The sequence below is a fragment of the Mytilus galloprovincialis genome, chromosome 6 (genome assembly GCF_965363235.1).
Source record: "Mytilus galloprovincialis chromosome 6, xbMytGall1.hap1.1, whole genome shotgun sequence".
Taxonomy (NCBI): domain Eukaryota; kingdom Metazoa; phylum Mollusca; class Bivalvia; order Mytilida; family Mytilidae; genus Mytilus; species Mytilus galloprovincialis.
In genome coordinates, this window is record NC_134843.1 from 38,626,074 (window position 1) to 38,649,543 (window position 23,470).

Here is a 23,470-nt window from a genome sequence, read left to right on the forward strand (position 1 = left end):
AACAGTTAATGTCATTCTTGTAAAACAGAAATCTAAACCCTTACACATCATTTTCACAGTTGTATATAACATTATAAAGGTTGTTTGGAACATATTTTACCTTTACAATGAATAATATGCTAAATAATACTGCAGATGTCCAATTATGAGAAGATTTAAAATTGGAAAACAAATATAATGTCATAAATAACACCACATCTAGTACAATAAAATGTGCGATATGGAAATATCAAAATTTAATTAAATAAAAACGTTATATTTTGATTTCCAGCCAATCGATATCATATAAGAGAAACGGGAACTCTACAACTTAATCGAATCAATGGATACGTCAATATCTTTATAAAAGGAAAAATATGCAGTTGACATAAACGATATTGAAAACCTTATACCATAAATATATTTTTCTAATCCTATTGTACTTACCTTCTTTTCATATCTGGAACATTATAAATCCCTCTACCGAAATAACCACTAGCAAATGAACAACATCGTGCACATCACTGACCGTCACATTACAATTTAAATACCAATTATTAGTAAAGGTAAAGTGAATAAGATTGTAGTGTGTTTTTTGTTGTATTTTATGACTTTAAAAGATCTTTGTTTGATTTTAATGTTTTGGTGTAATGAATAGGAATGTAACTAACGCACTATCTATAGAAACTACTTGTTTTATATCGTTGAACCCTGGACGATGGAGTATTGTAAACACACGGCCCTTTGGATGTAACATATATATTACATGTAGGTGGGTTTCAACACATTTATTTCTGTAAAAAAAACCAAAAACATAATATAATTATTTTTGCATTTTAAACATTCTATTTCATGTTTAACTTACGAGAATTCTAATTGTTAGATAACTATTAGAGATTAATAATTTACCAGTAATACATAGATTACGTTCATTGAAATCCAAAACGTCACAACAGACACAGGCATAGCGAACGAGTTGTGATATATAAACACCGTAAGATAGTGCCAAAGGAACATCACAGTCCACGAAAGGAAATTCACAATAGGAACTAAAAATTGTCCCTTTTGTCGTAAATTTTAGTGTAGAGCTTCCGGTATAAAACTGAAATATCTAAATCTAGGAAAGGAAAGATACATTGTATGTCCGTTACTATTTGATTTATTTAAAGTAATTTCCATTTGGCAGTATATTTAGAAAATTCTTGATTATTAAACGAAAAAATATCATCAAGATAACGATAAGGGTTGTTGAATTCATCAATTAAATACAATTTAAGCGGGTCTTTACTGAGTTTGGTCATAAACTGTGAATCATAACAGTACAATCACAAGTCTGCTATTTAAGGGGCGCAATTGGTGCCCATACGAAAACCTGCAACCTGTCGATAAACTTTATTGCCGAAACGTTAACATAAATGTTATCAAGGAGAAAATTAACGGATTCAATCATCTCATCACACATCCAGTAAGCATATTTACCTTTCTCATTAGAGAAGAAGGCTGAAATTGTTTTACATTTCACATCAGTATAATACTGTTGCTTTAATTATTCATCCCTTATTTTTATTGATTTTGTATTTACATTGTAATATAGATCAAATTTATTCGTTCAGTGTATTTTCACTTGAATTTGTGTTAATATGTATTTTGATTGAGTTAAGCCATTTCAATTGATATGTTATAGTGTGTCTTTCTATGTTGTGATGTTACACTATTGTTTCAGATAAGGGTGAAGGTTTGGTACCATAAAGACGTTTAAACCCGCTGAAACTGTTTGCACCTGTCCTAAGTCAGGAATCTGATATTCAGTAGTTGTCGTTTGTTGATGTGGTTCATAAGTGTTTCTCGTTTCTCTTTTTTTATATAGATTATACCGATGGTTTTCCAGTTTGAATGGTTTTACACCAGTAATTTTTGGGGCCCTTTATAGCTTACTGTGCGATGTGAGCCAAGGCTCCGGGTTAAAAGAGACCGTACTTTGACCTATAATGGTTTACTTTTATAAATTGTGACTTGGATGGAGAGTTGTCTCATTGGCACTCATACCACATCTTCTTATATCTATTAAATGAGTGGCAGCAAATTTATTTGCATTCAGATTTACCAAACGACCTTTTGATTAGATAGGAAAACTTGGTTGATAAGATTGTGCGGTAGTGGAGTGTAAAAAGTTGAAAAGTCAAAACTGTCAACAGAACCAAAAGGACCATCAAAGAACGTAATTTATCCAAAACATCCAAAGACTAGTTTACACTCCAAAAATAGTTAATTCCACTATTTTCATATGTGTTATTACAAAAGTTAATAATAAGTTCTTTGGTAGAAGTTAAGGAACTAGTTAAAAGCACTGAACGATTAGTTGTAGAACACTTACTAGAGACCGAGAGGAACAATATTTTACTCATGTTTGGTGTAGTTTAGGTAACCAATAGTACGGACCTTCAAATGTTCAGAAGAAGCTTTAAGCTGTGATGTGGTTATGATATGATTGTTTACTATATGACTCTCTGTGGAGCGCACGGACTTGAACGTAGAAGAATTTGAAATTTCATTCTTAACGTCCGTGTAGTATTTACGGCATAACATCTACACATTATTGGCTGCTTTGTCGTCCGGTACAAACACAAACCGCTTTAAAAGTATTTGAAGTTTGTTTTTTTATTCTAGAAATAGGCGTATTATATACTATTTTATTTATTTCTGAATTACTTTGAAAATGTGATATTCGAATATCCACAACATTCATACATTTATTTAGATAAAAATCAAGAAATTTTATTTCAGATTTTTCCAGTTTACACCAATTTTTACAATATGATGAAAAAGGGTCTTTTGTGACCTGACGACACTGTTTCCTAACAGCATGAAAACTAGAAGAAAAAAAAAAATATTATACTGGATGATACGACGCCCAGGATAAAAAGGTGTCAATCGGCTGTTGTCAAATGCAAGGACACAGCAACACCGATTGTATCAGGTGTCCCCAGGATCATCTTGAATGATGTTATGAAAAAGACACATAAGCAGTCTTCTGAATCCTCATTGTACTATAAAAATTCAGACAAGTTTGAATATATTCGGCCGTGTACTGTTCAACTTTCAGATATTTTAGATTTCAATGACAACCATCAATATTGCTCTATTTCCAAATGTAACCGTAAAAATTGTAAAACCTGTGATATACTAATAACTGATACCCATTTTCAAAGTAATTTAACCACCAAAAATAACAATACACATAGTCATGAGGATTTGAATTGCACTGCTTCCAATATTGTATACGGTATTGAATGTACTCTTTGCGGATTGATCTACGTCGGGGAAACTCGACAAAGACTCAATTTTAGGATCAATGATCATCGGTCTAATGTAAACATGGTAAATGATCCTAATAACAACAAATTTCTCTATAAACATTTCAATCAGCCTGACCATTCTATTGTTTCAATGAAAGTCCGAATTATAGAGAAAATATATCATCCAACAAATGACCCCATATTGAGTACACCATATCGTTTACAAAGAGAAGACTTTTGGATAAGAGAGTTGGGAACAGCCATTCCCTATGGATGCAATGACAAAATTGATGGTGTAGGTATTTTGTCTAGTCCCAGGTGTAGTACCGTCAATACATTACAATTATTTAATACTTCTGCTCGACGAAATAGAAGTCATGGTCACAGAAAATATATACCACCTGCTGTACAAACCGTGACAATTGATAGTCTATTAACGTCTGTTCAAAAACCTTTAGGAATTCATCACATTAGAACTAAATTATATTCCATTCCATTGTCAAAACTTTCTTTACTATTTCAAGATGCCAAAAATACTTCCGTTACTGATTTTCGTTCTGTTTTGTATAGATTAGTTGCAATTACCATGGACATTGCTAACCATAGACTATTCAAACCCGTATCCACTACATCCAATAGTGAGGAAAAACGTTATTTTTTTTAAGGTAGAATAAATGTTTAGATGCTGTAAATATTAGCAATATTTTCCATCAACAATCTGTACAAAAAACTATACCTGATTACTTCAAAAATAATGCTACACCTGTTATTTCTTATACTTGCACCAAGTCTACTGCATCTAAGATTGTCAACCACAAGAGAGTTTTAGAGGCTTTTAACCTCAAAGATACAAAATCCAAGCCTCCGGATTGCTCATGTACATCGTCACAATACAATTACAGTCCAGCTGGTCATATTATTACTGGTGACCTTGGCATCGTTACAAATGAACAACTAAGAGAGTTGTTAGCCAAGGGACTAAAATATAGAATCCCCCAGCCCATCAACTGGAAAAAGAATGTCAAGTTACTGATGGATGCAGTTGAGGACTATGCAAGAAAATGGGTAAAGCCCGAACCAGACGAACCAGAACTGGACACTTTGTCTGAATGGATCAAAGCTATTCGATCATGCATTTAGAGGCGCATACATAAACTACGATGTAATATGAGTTCTAGAGTTTCTAACCCTTTCAAGAATCCGGAGGTTGTGGATGCTTTATCCTCTTTGCATGACAAATATGTCGTTGTTCCAGCAGATAAAGCCTCCAATAATATTGTCTTCATATGTGAAAAACATTATTTGCAATGTCTCACTACAGAGCTTGGAATTGATAAAACTACTGGTAATCCTACATATTCTTTAACATCATTTACCAAGGACGAAATTTTACAAAATCATCAATCTGTCCTTCTTTCTTTTGGTATCAACATCAACGAAAACGAAGAAAACTTGCCATCATTATACTGGATACCTAAATTACACAAAACTCCATATAAAGAACGATACATAGCTGGTTCTTCAAAATGTTCGACTAAACATCTTTCTAAAGTACTGACAACTATTCTTTCTACAGTTAAAGATGGGTTTCAAAAATATTGTGAGAAGATATATTTTACCAGTTGTGTTAACCAGATGTGGATTCTCAAAAATTCCAAAGATCTACAGCTTAACCTTCGATCACAATCTTTGCAATTTTGCAGCAACATAAAACCTTTTGATTTTTCTACGCTATATACTACTATTCACCATGCTCAATTGAAAGATCAACTTCACAATCTCATAAGACAGAGCTTTTTCTATAAAAAATGGGAATCACAGATACAAATGTCTTGTTTTGGGTTACAATAATTCATATTTTGTGAAGAATCACACTGAATCTTCCAGAAAATATACTGAAGATGATATTATCGAAATGCTGGACTTTTTGATTGACAATATATTTGTTGAATTTGGAGGATTTATATTTCAACAGACAATCGGTATTCCAATGGGTACTAATTGTGCACCCCTGCTGGCTGATTTGTTTTTGTACTCGTATGAAGCAAAATTCATTCAGACCCTTCTAAAAGACAAAAAGAAAAAGCACCTTGCGAAATTCTTTAATTTTACTTTCCGATATATTGATGATGTTCTATCACTGAATAACCCATACTTCAGCCAATACTTACATCTCATATATCCCAGTGAACTTGAAATTAAGGATACTACTGATACTAGAAGGACTGATTCATACCTTGATCTTTTCCTCAATATTGACGTAGATTGACGACTTCACACGAAAATCTATGAAAAACGGGACGATTTCAACTTCCCAATTATCAATTTCCCATTTCTCAACAGTAACATACCATCTCTCCCTTCGTATGTTGTTTACATATCACAATTGATACGTTATTCACGTGCTTGTTCATACTATACGGACTTCATATACAGGAGTGTGCTCCTTACGCAGAAATTCTCCAACAAAGTTATGAGGAGGACAGATTAAAATTGACACTCCGTAAATTGTATGGACACCATCACGAATTGGTGGGTCCATACGATGTGTCTTTAACCAAAATAGCTAAGAACATTTTTACCACATGGTAGATTATGGTTTGTCATTATGTCGTCTAATCTTTTCATTACCAAACGTGACTTATTCACGATTGTGACTGTTTTGCTGAGTGTGAATTCGCATTACTAGAAGACGTGTTACGGTACTTGTCTATCCCAAATTCATGTATTTAGTTTCAATGTGTAATGTTATATTTGTAATTCTCATCGGATTTTGTCAAATGTGTTGACGTCTTTTCTATTATATTTATGTGTTATGGAAAGAAAAATTAATCACCGCCGTCATTTATTAGATTTAATTTTGGTCAACGTAATCTGTACGATAATTTACGTTTGAAGTTGGATTCATAACAAACTGGACATATATATATTTTAGTTAATTGCTATTAATAAGTATTGCAATATGCATTGTGTTTAAATGCAATATCAGTATTTAGTTCTATTATAATCTTTAATCAATCCTAATTCTATCTTACTTTTGAGATATAGTTTTTCATATGTTACGTCATTTTTCTGCTGTTTCAGAAATTTCATGAAATTCAAATGTGACGTAATTTTTAATGCCTTTTCACCATCGTATGTGACGTCATTTTCATAATTTACTGCGTTGAGGCCTGGACTGAGTCGGATGTGTCTATTCTGTGTTGGTGTTTGCATTATGTATTCGTGTTTGTTTTATGTATTGCGTTAATACCTCAGTTTCATTATGTATATCTGTTATATTCATTTGATAAAATTTACTGTTTGCAATAGCATTGATTGTTTTAAATAATAAGGATGTTCTTATCCCAAGCATAAAAACATAGCCGTATTTGACACAACCTTTTTCAACTTTTGATCTTCAGTGCTGTACAACTTTGAACTTTTTTTCGCTTTCGATCGTTTATATCTGGGCGTCACTGGTGAGTCTTGTGTGGACGAGGCGCGTTTTTGGCGTATTGAATTTTAAACCTGATGCGTTTTGTTATTCATTAATCATGTGTGTCTTTGTCTAATGCGTTCTCCTATTTATTTGTATTGTAGTCCTGTAATATTATGTTGTCAATTCAATGTTATATTTAACATTGCCATTAAAGTGCGAGGTTTGGCATGCCACAAAACCAGGTTCAACCCATCATTTTTTCCTTTAAAAATGTCCTGTACCAAGTCAGGAATATGGCCATTGTTATATTATATTTCGTTTCTGTGTGTGTTACAATTTAACGTTGCGTCGTTTTTTCTCTTATTTTTGAGTGTAAATTGACATTGCGATAAGACGTATCACGGTACTTGTCTATCCCAAATTCATGTATTTGGTTTTGATGTTTTATTTGTTATTCTCGTGGGATTTTGTCTGATGCTTGGTCCGTTTCTGTGTGTGTTACATTGTAGTGTTGTGTCGTTGTTCTCCTCTTATATTTTTGCGTTTCCTTCAGTGTTAGTTTGTTACCCCGATTTTGTTTTTTGTCCATGGATTTATGAGTTTGAAGAGCGGTATTCTACTGTTGCCTTTATTTTCCGCTCATCTTCATTAATACATATACAGATTAAAGCAATAGCTAGAGTCCTAGTCACACCAATAAGCAACCAATCAAAAGAACCAAATTGTTTTTTTCGTTATGATTTTTGGATGGCGAGTATATCGAATAAAATTAATAGTTTCGCACCTTGACACAAAGCATTAAACAAACAACGGACCACACTCTTCTTTAACCCGCTTAAGAAAAAATTACAAACGGCATTTGCCAATCACAAGATGTCTGCTAATTAAGACGTTACCATGTCAAAGCGGTAAGTGCCAACATGTGTATTTGTTTATCTGACTACTGTTATTTTGAACACATGACAAGGGTAAAATCATGATTTGAAAGTACACAATTTGCAGTTGCGGATTCAGGGATGGGGGTCGGAGGAGGGGAAGGGGGATTGGAACCTTCCTTTTTTTGTGGACGATCAATGCATTTGATAGGGAGCATATAGTTGGAACCCCCTTTACTCTGGGTTGGGACCCCCTTTCAGAATCCGCCCCTGTAATCAATTTTGTAGAAGTCTAAATCGTCACTAATTAAATAAAATTGTGAATAAATTTAACAGAAACGATTAAAAAAAAATCTACCATTAAATCGCAATTTTAGAATAAGTCGAAATAAAAAGTTATTAATTCAAAACTTACCAAAGTCGTATTTTCCAGCTTTCTTTACCCTACAAGAAACTTTCCTAGGATCCGTGGATTGCGGAATATCGTCCACATTTTTAAAACGTTCACGTAAATGGATTGTGTCATGTGTTAAAACAGTTATTGGCCAATCAAATCGGTATATTGGATTTAATTTGCACGGCTCGTGTAACCCTTTAACCCGAACTCCTACGTCATTCAGGTTAATTAGGGTCACACGAGCCGTGCAGATTAAATCCCATAAACCGACTTGTTTGGTCAATAACAATAACTTAACAGGGCTTGTAGTGTAGGGTAAGCATTGGTCTCATGCGCCATAATCCTCGAAATGTATAGCCCAATAAATGACATTGCACGATAAACCGACGGGAGTCAATCAGTTTTTTTTAGTTTTTTTTTTTTTAAATTTCAGAATTTCAACAACGACTGCAAATATTCCGATGTCACCCCAATATATGCCACATATGGTTGGAATCCAACAAGCTCCACCTGTCGGACGACAACACCAAGCATTTCCAGTGCGGACATTTAAGGTGTTTGGTGGTGTACAGATTAGTCTTGGTCTATTTCTTGGTTTTCTTAGTTTGATTGGAGTGATTTTTGATATCATTTCATGGAAGAAATACGACGACTGTATCAACAACAATATGTTTAATTATTACGACCCTTACAACAGTGGGAGTAATTATTATAATATTTATTGGCTATGTCGTCGGTATAATGATGTCCACGCACTATTTGCATTTGACATAACTTGCCTTATATGTGCTGGATGGGTAAGTGAATGATTTTAAACTGACTTATATTTTCTAAAGAAAAAAACTGTTGTAGAAGATTACAATTGTGTTTATCAATGTGTTTCAAAGTTATTTTCGTATTTACTGTATGTTTAGTAACATTATTAACGGTTTTAAAGGGGCACTAGCTGTCAAATTCATGGTCACCGATTTGACTCAAATTCTCATATTTGAAATATAACAATGTAAATCATTTATCCAAATTATCAAAAGTCTAAAATAAACAGTTTACAGAGCATGGGGTAGATAATATATAGGTTCGTTTCGTGTGTATTTTAGTCCAGACGCCATCTGATTAACTATCAATTTGACCTCAGATGACCATATAAGCGATGCAAACATAATGAAAGAATGATTTTATGTGCATCGAATTAGCAATCAAATGATTTACCGTATTTTCACTTTCATTGTTGACATTCTTTTTCTTTTTAAATAACCAGTACACGTACAATGCATGCGTTTTCAGTCTCTAGCTAGGGGTTAAATTGAAGTTTACATGGATACGGATTTAAAGAGGTCGACTCATTCACTTGCAAGTGAATAACTAATTATCAATGTTTCTTAGCGTAATTTGACAAAATTGACCTTTTTGTGCTGCAAAAAGCGAATTGTTATTTCACTATTTCACTTTCATTATTCATTGAACAGAAAAAAATCAAACTTATAGATTTTTTTATATATCTCGAAGCTAGTGCACCTTTAACAATGGCATCAATATTTCTTTGTTTTTTTGCGTTTATTTTTCTTTTCTTTTCTTTCAATTGATCTAGATGTTCCTTTGGTAGTTTATGAAAATAAAGTAGAAAAAATTCTGCAACTATGAATGATAATTAAAGGCATAAACTGACTTAACTGTAATGATATTCTAAGGCATGAAATAAAATTGGGGTTGAATAAATAAAAAAACAATTAGCAAGATGAACAACATTATAGCGCTGATGTTTCTGATGTAGTGTGAGTTATATACTTAAATCCGGGTTCTTTTCGTCTCTGGTCTTCAGCAAATTACTGTGATGGTCATACAACTGGGAGGTTAAGCTAGATTTAAAACCAGTTTTAAATAGCCATTTTCTACTTAAAAATACCTGTACCTAGTCAGTAATATGACAGTTGGTTTAATACACGTGTTTGAGCATTTGATTTTGCCATTTGCTTAGGACGTTCCGTTTAGACTATTCGCTGGAGTTCGGTATTTTTGTTATTTCACTTTTTATGAAACATAATTTTATGTTTTATTACTTGATGTAAGCACAAAGTTTAAAAGGAGCCTTGCATAAAAAGGAATTAAAACATTATTGATGTACTTTTAGTTTCGATAAAAATATGAAATAATTCTACTATTAGTTTTTGTAATTTTAGTATGTTGTTACTGGTTTTCTGCCCATGTGTATGTCACGGAAGAGGGAGGCGAGCTGGATGTGTCTGGTAGGCTTATATTTAGAAAGAAGACATATTCATTCACTTTTCAAATGAAAAAAAAAAACCTAACTTACAAATAGATTTTACATTAGTAATCATTTTCATAACAGTGTGGACAACCGCATTACTTTTGTTGGTAATACTACTGAATTATTTACCTTAAACTTATTTGTCATTGGCTATCGATAACAGTGACTTTACGCTCACGCAGTATTTCGGAGGCGATTGAATTGGATTTTAAATAGAATAAAAGAGTAAAATAAACGAGAAGAAAAATAGAAGTTTTATAAGTTTTTAATATTTAAATCAAAACACAAGGTTTTGATCTCTGCTAGTTATTCATAGTATTTGATTAAGCCGTTTAGAAACTTGGTTACTCACATTCTAAATGTCTATAACACGTACGATATGATAAGTGGACGTCACAGAAGAACGTTCACTTAATCTGACACAGTCAATTGATTATCCGAGCGCGTCAAGAAAAAGCCTTGTCCGCGCTTGTTATGAAAATGATTCTTGTTGAAAATCAGGAACTATGAGAATCTAATTAAAAGCATCAATTGACTCTGCTGTATATATACTCTACAGCGATGTTAAAATTCCTGATATTGTTTTTATCTGGTCAGATATAGATATAGTTTGTCAGTCACACGAAATAAATAAATAATGTAATTCAATGTGAATTAAATTTAAATTGTTCAAAGTGTAAATATGTTATTTCAAATTTTTTTTCTATTCAGAAAACTGGATTTATGGTGTGTAGCATAATTGGAGCGTCGATTTTCGTTCCGACTATGTTCAGTCTTGGTGTGGTTGGTTCAGTTATAGTAAGTAATGTTGTTGATTATGAATAGTAAAACACATATTTAATAGATAAGCATAGTGCCTGTCCCATGTACATAGCTTGTCCCATGTACATAGCTTTCAAAATCTCAATGAAGTTGCCTTTTATAGGAAATAAGACGGTTTATGATTTCTTCATATGGTTACATTTAAATGCCTACATCCACTTTATTTAATTTCGGTTGATAAATTTTTCATCGGCAATCATACCATATTTTATTTTTATAGCATTTACCTTATGCCTTGCTGTTCTATCAAGCAAAGTCCACCTAATACGATTTCTCTTCCACACGTTCTGTTAATTTGTTTACCAAATTATTATGTACTATATACATGATATAGCAGGATAAATAATAAAAAAAAAAATTTGTTTTGTCTCCTTTATAAACATTTATTTAATTGATCTTTAAATTAAAAAGAACACTTTCTGTTTTTAACTTGATGTAAGATTCATTGTGGTTAACTCATATTATTTTTCTTATTTTTACTTTGTTTATTTGCCCTATATCAACACTTTACACTTTATGTTTATTTCAGAGAGGAAATCATGATTCGAAAACTGTGATTTTGTCAGCATTTATGGCTGTGCTGTCCTTTGCAGAAGTAGTAGTGGCAATCATTGCTGCTGCATTCTGTTGCTGCTGTTCCGCGATGGTAGAACAAAATATATGAGATTGATAACCACTTAAACACAGATAAATAAGTGTTTTTTTGGTTTATGAATTGAGGGCAGTAGTATAACATTAATGACAATTTGATAATGAACACTATCTATAAAAAAGTAATATTTATACGGCCTATGAAATACAACTACATTACAATATTAAAAATATTGACATACGAACGGGAAAAATAAATTAATAAATAATATAAAATTGAGAATGGGAATCGGGAATATATCAGAGGGGCAACAACCCTACCAATTTAATGAGCAGATAACAGCCGAGGGGCACCAATGGGTCTTCAATGCAGCGAGAAAACCCCGCACGCGGAGGTGGAACTCAACTGCCCATTAAATAAAAATGTGTACTAGTTCAGTGAAAATGGACGTCATACTAAAGTCCAAAACATATAAATAAACAAAAAGTAAAAAAAAAACAAAAAAAAACAAGACTAACAAAAGCCAGAGGCTCCTGAATTGGGACATGCGCAAAATATGAAGATCAAGTACAATCCCTATGGTTAGGAGTTCAGTATCATACCGTCATAAAATATATGAGAAGAGCATAGCCCGTATGATACCAACAACTGGTTTTAGAATAAATGTGTTTTTTCCAATGCAATGACCCAACGAGTGAATCAATATTAATAATACTGCAGTCCCACTAGTCCACGATCGCACTACGCTCTCTGAAAAAAATGCAAATGTTGATGATCGTAGTACGATCGTATAGATCGCAGTAAGGTCGTATCACGGTCGTGGTGAGGTCTTCAATATCATGATGAGCGTGGCCAACAATCGTGGTGCGGTCGTGGCGAAATCAGGTCGTAGTGGAAGCGTAGTGAGAGCGTACTAAAATCGCAAAGGTCGCTGTAACATCGTTGTGAGAGCGAAGCGAAAGTGTGATTCTATTCGGAGAAATTGCGCTACGATCTAACTGTAGTGACGTTAAATTACGACCTCACTACGACCATCCCGTTCTCACCGCGACCCAGCTACGCTTCAACTACGACTATACCAGGCTGTTCACGACCATAGTACGATTCTAGCACGCCCTTGGCGTCCTCATCACGGTCTTCTGACGACCAGACTACGTTCATACTACGAGTATCATTTTCATTGTCATTTTCTCAAAAAATATATTAAATCTCTCCAGGTTTTTTTGTCTGTTTATAATTAGGACTTCTTGTACATTTTCTCTAACGGCTCAACCATGCTTTTCGTTTTTATATAGATTAGACCGCTGGTTTTCCCGTTTAAATGGGTTTACCCTAGTTATTTTTTGGGCTCTTATAGCTTGCTGTTCGATGGGAGCCCATGCTCCGTGTTGAATGCCATACCTTGGCCTATAATGGTTTACTTTTATAAATTGGTACTTGGATGGAGAGTTGTCTCATTGGCACTCATACCACATCTTCCTATATCTATTGACACATCTGTGTTATTTCTTCTATCGTTCACTTAAATATCGTCATAATGGACAGTGGCGGATCCAGGGGGAGGGTTCCGGGGTTTGGAACCCCCCTTTTTTGGACGATCAATGCATTTGAATGGGGACATATAGTTGGAACCCCAACCCACCCCCTTTGTCCTGGGTTGGAACCCCCCTTTTAAAATGGCTGCATGGATTCGCCCCTGATGGACCAGCAATAGGTTGAAATTTCGGTTGGATTGGTCGGTCTTACATTTCTGCTCGAACAGGATTCGTTACTATCAGATCTCCCTCTGCCTCTCATTCAACACCTACCTCCAAGCCCACGTGTTCTAGTTGATTTTGGTTGCATGACTGTATTGTTTCCGGGAAATCTTACGTATTAATCAGAAATAACAGGAATGAATCTGTATTGATATTGAATACGATGTTGACGTTATTGCTGAGAACGTAGTTAGATCGCGGTATGAACGTAGTATAATCGTGGTAAGAACGTGCTATAATTGCAGTTGAAGCGTGGTAAGATCGAGTTGCAATCGCATAACTCGTGGTATGGTCGTAGTGAGAACGTGATGAGCGTAGAAAGATCTTGATAAGCGTAGTGAGGTCGCAGAATAAGCGCGGCGAGAACGTTGAATAATCTTAGCGGGATCGTTGTAGAAGCGTAATGAGGACGTATTAGCATCGTGAAAGCAACGAACATTTACATTTTCATGGCGCTCATTCCGCGACCTCACCACGATCTGAATTTATTTTAGATCGCGGTGAGCGTGGTGCGATCGTGGTCTAGTGGGACTGGGGCTCAACAGCAATTCTTAATGACTGGAAAACAGTTTTGTAACTGTACCCCACCCGAAAAAGTCCGTTTAAAAGTTTGGTTAGCTTTTTAGTTGAATGCTGACATTTATGTGCTTTGTAAAGAGTATTAAAATCAAAGATTTGATGGGAAGTACCTAAACGTATAAGTAGTTATCAAAAGTACCAGGATTATAAGATGTTTGCATGTTGATTCATGTTTACGAATGAAGTCATTGTAGCGAGAATAAAGTTTAGGACATGTTTTGACTAGTTAGTGATATAAAAAAAACCTGGTGTAATTATTTTTGAGTAATACAGAGATTTCTTTCGTTAAAATCAAATACGTTGTTACATACACGAGCGAATCTAACAAGTTGAGATATAGGAAAACCATAAGATTGTGACCTGGAAAGAATATATCCCTCCCTAAGGCAAGATACTTGTATTTACGTTGGCAATTCTTTTTTTATGAAACAAAGCAATACCAACTCTTTCAGTCTGACTTTTAGTTTGGAATTTGGAATACTTGTGTAAATTGTAGAAAAGTCAAATATTTTAATACTGTTGCAAGATGAAAGAGTCTTAGATTTTATGTGCCCTAAACGATCTTTGGAATTTTTATTATTCACATCTGATTGACGCCACCTCTAGAATAGGCAGTTACATAATAATTTTGAAGCCCGCTTTGATGGCTGATAAAAAAGATGTTAATAATTCGTAAAAAGGTTTCGTGAGCACTTGGAAGACCCAGTAATATACTTTGAATTCAGAAATTATTGCGACGTTTTTTTTTGTATTCCGAAAAATGCGACAGGGTTATAAACGCAATAATTCCAAATCCCAATTTGAAATTTTTTAAACAGGTCTTTTTCTCAATATCACAAAAAATGGAAATCGCATTTAAGTCTAAAATGAATAAATCGCAAAAATAAGTGCACGCAATAATTTCTGAACTTACAGTACCGTTGTTTGTGTAGTTAAGGCACCCATTACAGTGATGGAAATTCCAGTTCTTCATCTTGGTTTAAATTCCAAAGGAATATAAAACAGACATACGATCATCCAGGATTTCCTCTTGGGTAAGTGTCGTGATAGTTTATGTTGAGTTCCAAGAGAAATGCCAAGACCTAATTCATTTACCAAACAGTTTATGTAATGAGTTTTACATACAACAAGAGTGCACACGCTGAAATATCTCGTCTTCAATACTAATCATTTATATTTTATTGATAGTCCTAATAAATATAAACTTTAGTACAACTAGCACAAAAACTTCATATGATAGAATAAAATGAGTTCAAGGTCATATACACTAAACAAGAAATACATGTACACCTTAAAAGGAAACAAAACATTGACCAATGATCAATGAAAATGAAGACAAGGTCAGATGCACTATGCCATGCAGACACTAAAAAGCTCAAAAACTTAACTTTAACCACTGAACCATGGAAATGACATATTGCTTAAAGTATTTGATATATGGACTTGGACGGGCATGACAACCTTGTAAGGTACGCTCATACCATAGATAGTTATCCTATTACTCGTAGTAAGAGAGAAATTAACATTACAAAAAATCTTAACTGTAGTCACTGAACCGTGACAATGAAGTCAAGGACAATGGACATGTGACAGACGGAAACTTCGTAACATGAGGCATCTATATAAAAAGTATGAAACATCCAGGTCTTCAACCTTCTAAAATATAAAGCTTAAGAAGCGAGCTAACGCCACAGCCGCCTCCTCCATAGACACCGCTGCCATCGTAGCCACCACCGCCGCCGACAGATCACTATCCCTATGTCGAGCTTTCTGCGACAAAAGTCATATGTTCGACAAAAACGATGTTGTTTGGGGCTTAATATGCAGGTACATAACCATATCTGTCAAGGAGGTAGGACAAGTGTGCAACATTTGGGTCTTTAAAGATGGATGTGGCATGGGTATTGCTAGACCTATTTAATTTCTTATTTTGATTTGTACCAACAACCTCACAGTCTTAATCTAATTAAAAAGGAAATCAACGTATACGTCCTCCTTCTTGTGCTTAGCCCATTGTCTTGCACAATCATCAACTGAATCCATCAGGTTTTTGAAGTTGTATTTCCAATTGATGGATGTAGGCTCACGATATTTCGGACTTTTGGATAACACATTTTGCAGGGAAGTGTTATTGACAATGTTGAGGTCACCGGTAATAACGTGGCCAGCTTGATTATATGTGAATTAGGATCTAACACAAGTGCAATCACAACACAGAAAGAAAAGATTGGCAAAAAAGGATCAGTTCATTGTTAAAATGAAAGGGCATGCTAGTTTAATCTTTTTAGCCTGGTGACCACAGCATTGTTCTATAAATTGCATCGTCATAACTTCTACACGGATATATCATACATTCGAAAAAAGTGTTTATTTGTTAATTTGGTCGTCAATAGTAAATATGGTGCAATATTACTTTTTGAAATGTAGATCGAAAGTCATCAGCGATTTTCCACAAAAAAACAAACAAAAAAAAACCATTTGAATATCTATTATCAATGTAGATACTTTTTTGGTAGTAGAATACATCTTTTTTCCTTATTTTAATTTCATCAAAATAATAGTCCAGTCAAACTAATATTTAACCTCAAACTAATTACAACAGAAAATATTTTAGTTCTAATTTATAGCACTATGCCCGTTATATACACAGAAAAAAGTCCCAGAAGGTCTAACTTGAGGAAAACTCAAAATCAGCATTTTTAATTTCCTATGGAAATTACCATTGGAAGGGGAGATAACTCTTGCAAAAACAAGTCTTTTTTGGTCAGTTTTTTGTTGTTTTTCTTGAAATTTTTGTAATGTATGATACTTTGATGGGGTTATAAGTTTGTATTTGACTAAATTATATAATCTTCTGCTCATGAAATGTACAAAACCGAAGTGTTATGGGTAGTTTTATTTTTTTCATGCATTTTTCATTAAAGAAATTGCAAATTTGAAGCTTTGTAACCATTTTGAAAAAATAATGTGAAAATTTGGTATTGGTTATATCTGTATATTATATTTTTTCAGCTTCTTACTTATCTAAAGAAACTTTAAACCACAAAAAGAAGAATACATGCTTAGTTATTTTTATTAAATTTGAGATTCTTTACCTTGACATGTTGAAAAATTCAATAAATGGTTAACTAATAAATTACGAAATCTAGATTATAGCTTGATAAAATATATGAAAACACCTTAAGAGTTGTTTGCTATACTCTAAAGACCGCTACAAAATCAAGAATCAATACATTCTGATGAATAGAAGCGGTAAAGTTATAATTTTGTATCAATTTTTATTGATATTTCTGCCTTTTTTGAAAGAGTTATCTCCCTTTTCAATGCAAATCTCCATATGAATTTTAAATGGTGATTTTTTTTAGTCTTTCAAGTTAGATTTAATGGGACTTTTTTCTGTGTATATTTGGGGTATAATGCTAAAGATTATAACTTAAAAATATTCTGCTGCAATTACTTTCAGGTTAGGGTCAAATTTATGCTAGATTGACTGGACTAAATTTGAACACAATTATCAAATGTTTTTTTCAGAGTATATGTATATGTTTTACACATTTAAAATGTTCCATTTTTTCCTTCAAAATAATAGTAAAACTACACAAATTGTATCGAATAATGTGCATAACACAAATGCGTTAATTTGTTTTGTTTATTTAACTATATATGTATATAATATCTCAATGAATGTGTTAAGTTTTGAACATATAGCTTTATTATGATACATGCTTAACTGTAACCCTAACCCTAATGCTGTTTGTAACCCTAACTTTAATGGTGTCTTTAAATCTTACTTTAATAGTGTCTGTTATCATAACCCTACTGGTATCTGTAATCCTATCCTAATTTTGTCTTTAACCCTGACCTAAATGGTGTCTGTACCCTTAACCTGAAAAGTGGCTATAATCAAAACTCTAATGGTGTCTGTAACTCTAACCCTAATGGTGTCTGTAATCCAAAATCTATCGGTGTCTGTAACCATAATCCTAATGCTAACCCTAATGATGTCTGTTACCCTAACACTAATGATGTCTGTAATCCTAACCTTAATGATGTCTGTAACCCTAACCCTAATGATGTCAGTAACCCTTACCCTAATGGTGTCTGTAACTTTAACCCTAATAATGTATGTAATTCTAACCCTTATGGTGTCTGTAAGCCTAACCCTAATGCTGACTATAGCCCTAACCCTAATGCTGACAGTAACCCTAACCCTAATGGTGTCTGTACCCTTAACCCTGAAAGTGGCTATAATCCAAACTCTAATGGTGTCTGTAATTCTAATCCTAATGCTGTCTGTAACCCTAACCCTAATGCTGTCTGTAACCCTTACCCTAATGCTGACAGTATCTCTAACCCAAATGGTGTCTGTACCCTTAACCCTGAAAGGGGCTATAATTCAAACTCTAATGGTGTCTGTAATTCTAATCCTAATGTTTTTTGTAACACTTACCCTTATGGTGTCTGTTACCCTAACCCTAATGCTGTCTGTAATCATTAAGCTATTGCTGCCTGTAACCATAATCCTAATGCTATGTCTGACCCTAACCCTAAGTATGTCTGTAATCCTAACCATAATGATGTCTGTAACCCTGACCCTAATGATGTCTGTACCACTCACCCTAATACTATGTCTAACCCTAACACTAATGATGTCTGTAACCCTAGCCCTAATGCTATGTCTTACCCTTATCCTAGTGACGTCTGTAACCCTCACTCTAATGCTATGTCTAATCCTAACCTTAAGGATGTCTGTAACCCTAACCCTAATGATGTCTGTAACCCTGACCCTAATGCTATGTCTAACCCTAACCCAAATGAAGTCTGTAACCCTAAACCTAGTGCTATGTCTAACCCTAACCCTAAGGATGTCTGTAACCCTAACCGTAATGATGTCTGTAACCCTAACCTAATGCTATGTCTAACCCTAACCCTAAGGATGTCTGTAACCCTTACCCTAAGGATGTCTGTAACCCTAACCCTAAGGATGTCTGTAACCCTAACCCTAATGATGTCTGTACCACTCACCCTAATACTATGTCTAACCCTAAACCTAATGATGTCTGTAACCCTCGTCCTAATGCTATGTCTAACCCTTACCCTAGTGACGTCTGTAACCCTCACCCTAATGCTATATCTAACCCTAATCCTAAGGATGTCTGTAACCCTAACCCTAATGATGTCTGTAACCCTAACCCTAATGCTATGTCTAACCCTAACCCTAATGATGTCTGTAACCCCAAAGCTAGTGCTATGTCTAACCCTTACCCTAGTGATGTCTGTAACCCTAACCCTAATGATGTCTATAACCCTAACCCTAATACTATGTCTAACCCTAACCCTAACCCAAATTATGCCTATAACCCTCACCCTAATGCTATGTCTAACCCTAACCCTAAGGATGTCTGTAACCCTAACCCTAATGATGTCTGTAACCCTCACCCTTATGACGTCTGTAATCCTTACCCTAATGCTATGTTAAACCTTAATCCTAATAATGTCTGTAACCCTAACCCTACTGATTTCTGTAGCTACAACCTCAATGATGTCCGTAACTCTAACCCTAATGATGTTTGTAACCCTAACCCTAATGCTGTCTGTAACCTTAACTCTAATGCTGACTGTTACCCTCACCCTAATACTGACTGTAACCCTAACACTAATGCTGACTGGTACCCTAACCCTAATGCTGACTGTAACCCTAACCCTAATGATGTCTGAAATCCTAACCCTAATGATGTCTGTAACCCTCCCCCTAATTATGTCCGCAACCCTAACCGTAATGATGTTTGTAACCCTAACCCTTATGCTGTCTCTAACCTTTACCATAATGCTGACTGTAACCATAACCCTAATGCTGTCTGTAACCCTAACCCTAATGCTGAATGTAACCCTTACCCTAATGGTGTCTGTAACCCTAACCCTAATGCTGTCTGTAACCCTAACCCTAATGCTGACTGTAACCCTTACCCTAATGCTGTCTGTAACCCTAACCCTAATGCTGTCTGTAACCCTAACCCTAATGCTGACTGTAACCCTTACCCTAATGATGTCTGTAACCCTACCCCTAATTATGTCCGCAACCCTAACCGTAATGATGTTTGTAACCCTAACCCTTATGCTGTCTCTAACCTTTACCATAATGCTGACTGTAACCATAACCCTAATGCTGTCTGTAACCCTAACCCTGATGCTGTCTGTAACCCTAACCCTAATGCTGACTGTAACCCTTACCCTAATGCTGTCTGTAACCCTAACCCTAATGCTGTCTGTAACCCTAACCCTAATGCTGACTGTAACCCTTACCCTAATGGTGTCTGTAACTTTAACCCTAATAATGTATGTAATTCTAACCCTTATGGTGTCTGTAAGCCTAACCCTAATGCTGACTATAGCCCTAACCCTAATGCTGACAATAACCCTAACCCTAATGGTGTCTGTACCCTTAACCCTGAAAGTGGCTATAATCTAAACTCTAATGGTGTCTGTAATTCTAATCCTAATGCTGTCTGTAACCCTAACCCTAATGCTGTCTGTAACCCTAACCCTAATGCTGACTGTAACCCTTACCCTAATGCTGACAGTATCTCTAACCCAAATGGTGTCTGTACCCTTAACCCTTAAGGGGGCTATAATCCAAACTCAAATGGTGTCTGTAATTCTAATCCTAATGTTTTTTGTAACACTTACCCTTATGGTGTCTGTTACCCTAGTCCTAATGCTGTCTGTAATCATTAAGCTATTGCTGCCTGTAACCATAATCCTAATGCTATGTCTGACCCTAACCCTAAGTATGTCTGTAACCCTAACCATAAAGATGTCTGTAACCCTCACCCTTATGACGTCTGTAATCCTTACCCTAATACTATGTCTAACCATAACCCTAATGATGTCTGTAACCCTAGCCCTAATGCTATGTCTTACCCTTACCCTAGTGACGTCTGTAACCCTCACTCTAATGCTATGTCTAACCTTACCCTAAGGATGTCTGTAACCCTTACCCTAATGATGTCTGTAACCCTGACCCTAATGCTATGTCTAACCCTAACCCAAATGAAGTCTGTAACCCTAAACCTAGTGCTATGTCTAACCCTAACCCTAAGGATGTCTGTAACCCTAACCGTAATGATGTCTGTAACCCTAACCTAATGCTATGTCTAACCCTAACCCTAAGGATGTCTGTAACCCTTACCCTAAGGATGTCTGTAACCCTAACCCTAAGGATGTCTGTAACCCTAACCCTAATGATGTCTGTACCACTCACCCTAATACTATGTCTAACCCTAACCCTAATGATGTCTGTAACCCTCGTCCTAATGCTATGTCTAACCCTTACCCTAGTGACGTCTGTAACCCTCACCCTAATGCTATATCTAACCCTAACCCTAAGGATGTCTGTAACCCTAACCCTAATGATGTCTGTAACCCTAACCCTAATGCTATGTCTAACCCTAACCCTAATGATGTCTGTAACCCTAAAGCTAGTGCTATGTCTAACCCTAACCCTAAGGATGTCTGTAACCCTAACCGTAATGATGTCTGTAACCCTAACCTAATGCTATGTCTAACCCTAACCCTAAGGATGTCTGTAACCCTTACCCTAAGGATGTCTGTAACCCTAACCCTAAGGATGTCTGTAACCCTAACCCTAATGATGTCTGTACCACTCGACCTAATACTATGTCTAACCCTAACCCTAATGATGTCTGTAACCCTCGTCCTAATGCTATGTCTAACCCTTACCCTAGTGACGTCTGTAACCCTCACCCTAATGCTATATCTAACCCTAACCCTAAGGATGTCTGTAACCCTAACCCTAAGGATGTCTGTAACCCTAACCCTAATGATGTCTGTACCACTCGACCTAATACTATGTCTAACCCTAACCCTAATGATGTCTGTAACCCTCGTCCTAATGCTATGTCTAACCCTTACCCTAGTGACGTCTGTAACCCTCACCCTAATGCTATATCTAACCCTAACCCTAAGGATGTCTATAACCCTTACCCTAAGGATGTCTGTAACCCTAACCCTAATGATGTCTATAACCCTAACCCTAATGCTATGTCTAACCCTAACCCTAACTCTAATTATGCCTGTAACCCTCACCCTAATGCTATGTCTAACCCTAACCCTAAGGATGTCTGTAACCCTAACCCTAATGATGTCTGTAACCCTCACCCTTATGACGTCTGTAATCCTTACCCTAATGCTATGTTAAACCTTAATCCTAATAATGTCTGTAACCCTTACCCTACTGATTTCTGTAGCTCAAACCTCAATGATGTCCGTAACTCTAACCCTAATGATGTTTGTAACCCTAACCCTAATGCTGTCTGTAACCTTAACTCTAATGCTGACTGTTACCCTCACCCTAATACTGACAGTAACCCTAACACTAATACTGACTGTTACCCTAACCCTAATGCTGACTGTAACCCTAACCCTAATGATGTCTGAAATCCTAACCCTAATGATGTCTGTAACCCTCCCCCTAATTATGTCCGCAACCCTAACCGTAATGATGTTTGTAACCCTAACCCTTATGTTGTCTCTAACCTTTACCATAATGCTGACTGTAACCATAACCCTAATGCTGTCTGTAACCCTAACCTTAATGCTGAATGTAACCCTTACCCTAATGGTGTCTGTAACCCTAACCCTTATGCTGTCTGTAACCCTTATCCTAATGGTGTCCGTAACACTAACCCTAATGATGTCTGTAACCCTTACCTTAATGCTGTCTGTAACCTTAAACCTAATGATGTCTGTAACCCTAATTATAATGCTGTCTGTAACCCTTACCTTAATGCTGTCTGTAACCTTAACCCTAATGAAGTCTGTAACCCTAACCTTAATTATGTCTGTAACCCTAACCCTAATAATGTATTTAACCCTAACCTTAATGCTGTCTGTAATCCTAACCCTGATGCTGTCTGTAACTCTAACCCAAATGATGTCTTTAATGCTAACCCTAATGATGTCTGTAACCCTAACCCTAATGATGTATGTAACCCTAACCCTAATGATGTGTGTAACCCTAACCCTAATGCTGACTGTTACCCTAACCCTAATGCTGACTGTTATCCTAACCCTAATGCTGTATTTAACCCTAACTATGTCTGTAACCCTAACCCTAATGATTTGTGTAACCCTAACCCTAATACTGACTGTTACCCTAACCATAATGTTGTCTGTAACCTTAACTCTAATGATGTATTTAACCCTAACCCTTATGATGTCTGTAACCCGAACCCTAATGATGTCTGTAACCCTAACCGTAATAATGTCTTTAACCCTAACCTTAATGCTGTCTGTAATCCTAACCCGGATGCTGTCTGTAACCTTAACCCTAATGATGTCTCTAACCCTACCCCTAATGATGTCTCAAACCCTAACCCTAATGATGTCTGTAACCCTAACCCTGACAATGTCTTTTAACCCTAACCATAATGCTGTCTGTAATCCTAATCCTGATGTTGTCTGTAA

The 23,470-nt window shown here is 35.5% G+C and overlaps 1 protein-coding gene and 1 long non-coding RNA gene across 2 annotated transcripts in view; both read left to right on the forward strand.

The window, feature by feature from the left end:
- LOC143079541 (uncharacterized) overlaps positions 1-23,470 on the forward strand; it is a 303,363-nt gene that overhangs the window by 263,582 nt on the left and 16,311 nt on the right. The gene's annotated exons all lie outside the window — the stretch shown is intronic.
- Positions 8,658-11,713, forward strand: LOC143079532 (uncharacterized). Its single transcript, XR_012979427.1, has 4 exons — positions 8,658-8,765; positions 10,146-10,211; positions 10,946-11,032; positions 11,586-11,713. It is a non-coding gene; the product is annotated as an uncharacterized LOC143079532 (long non-coding RNA).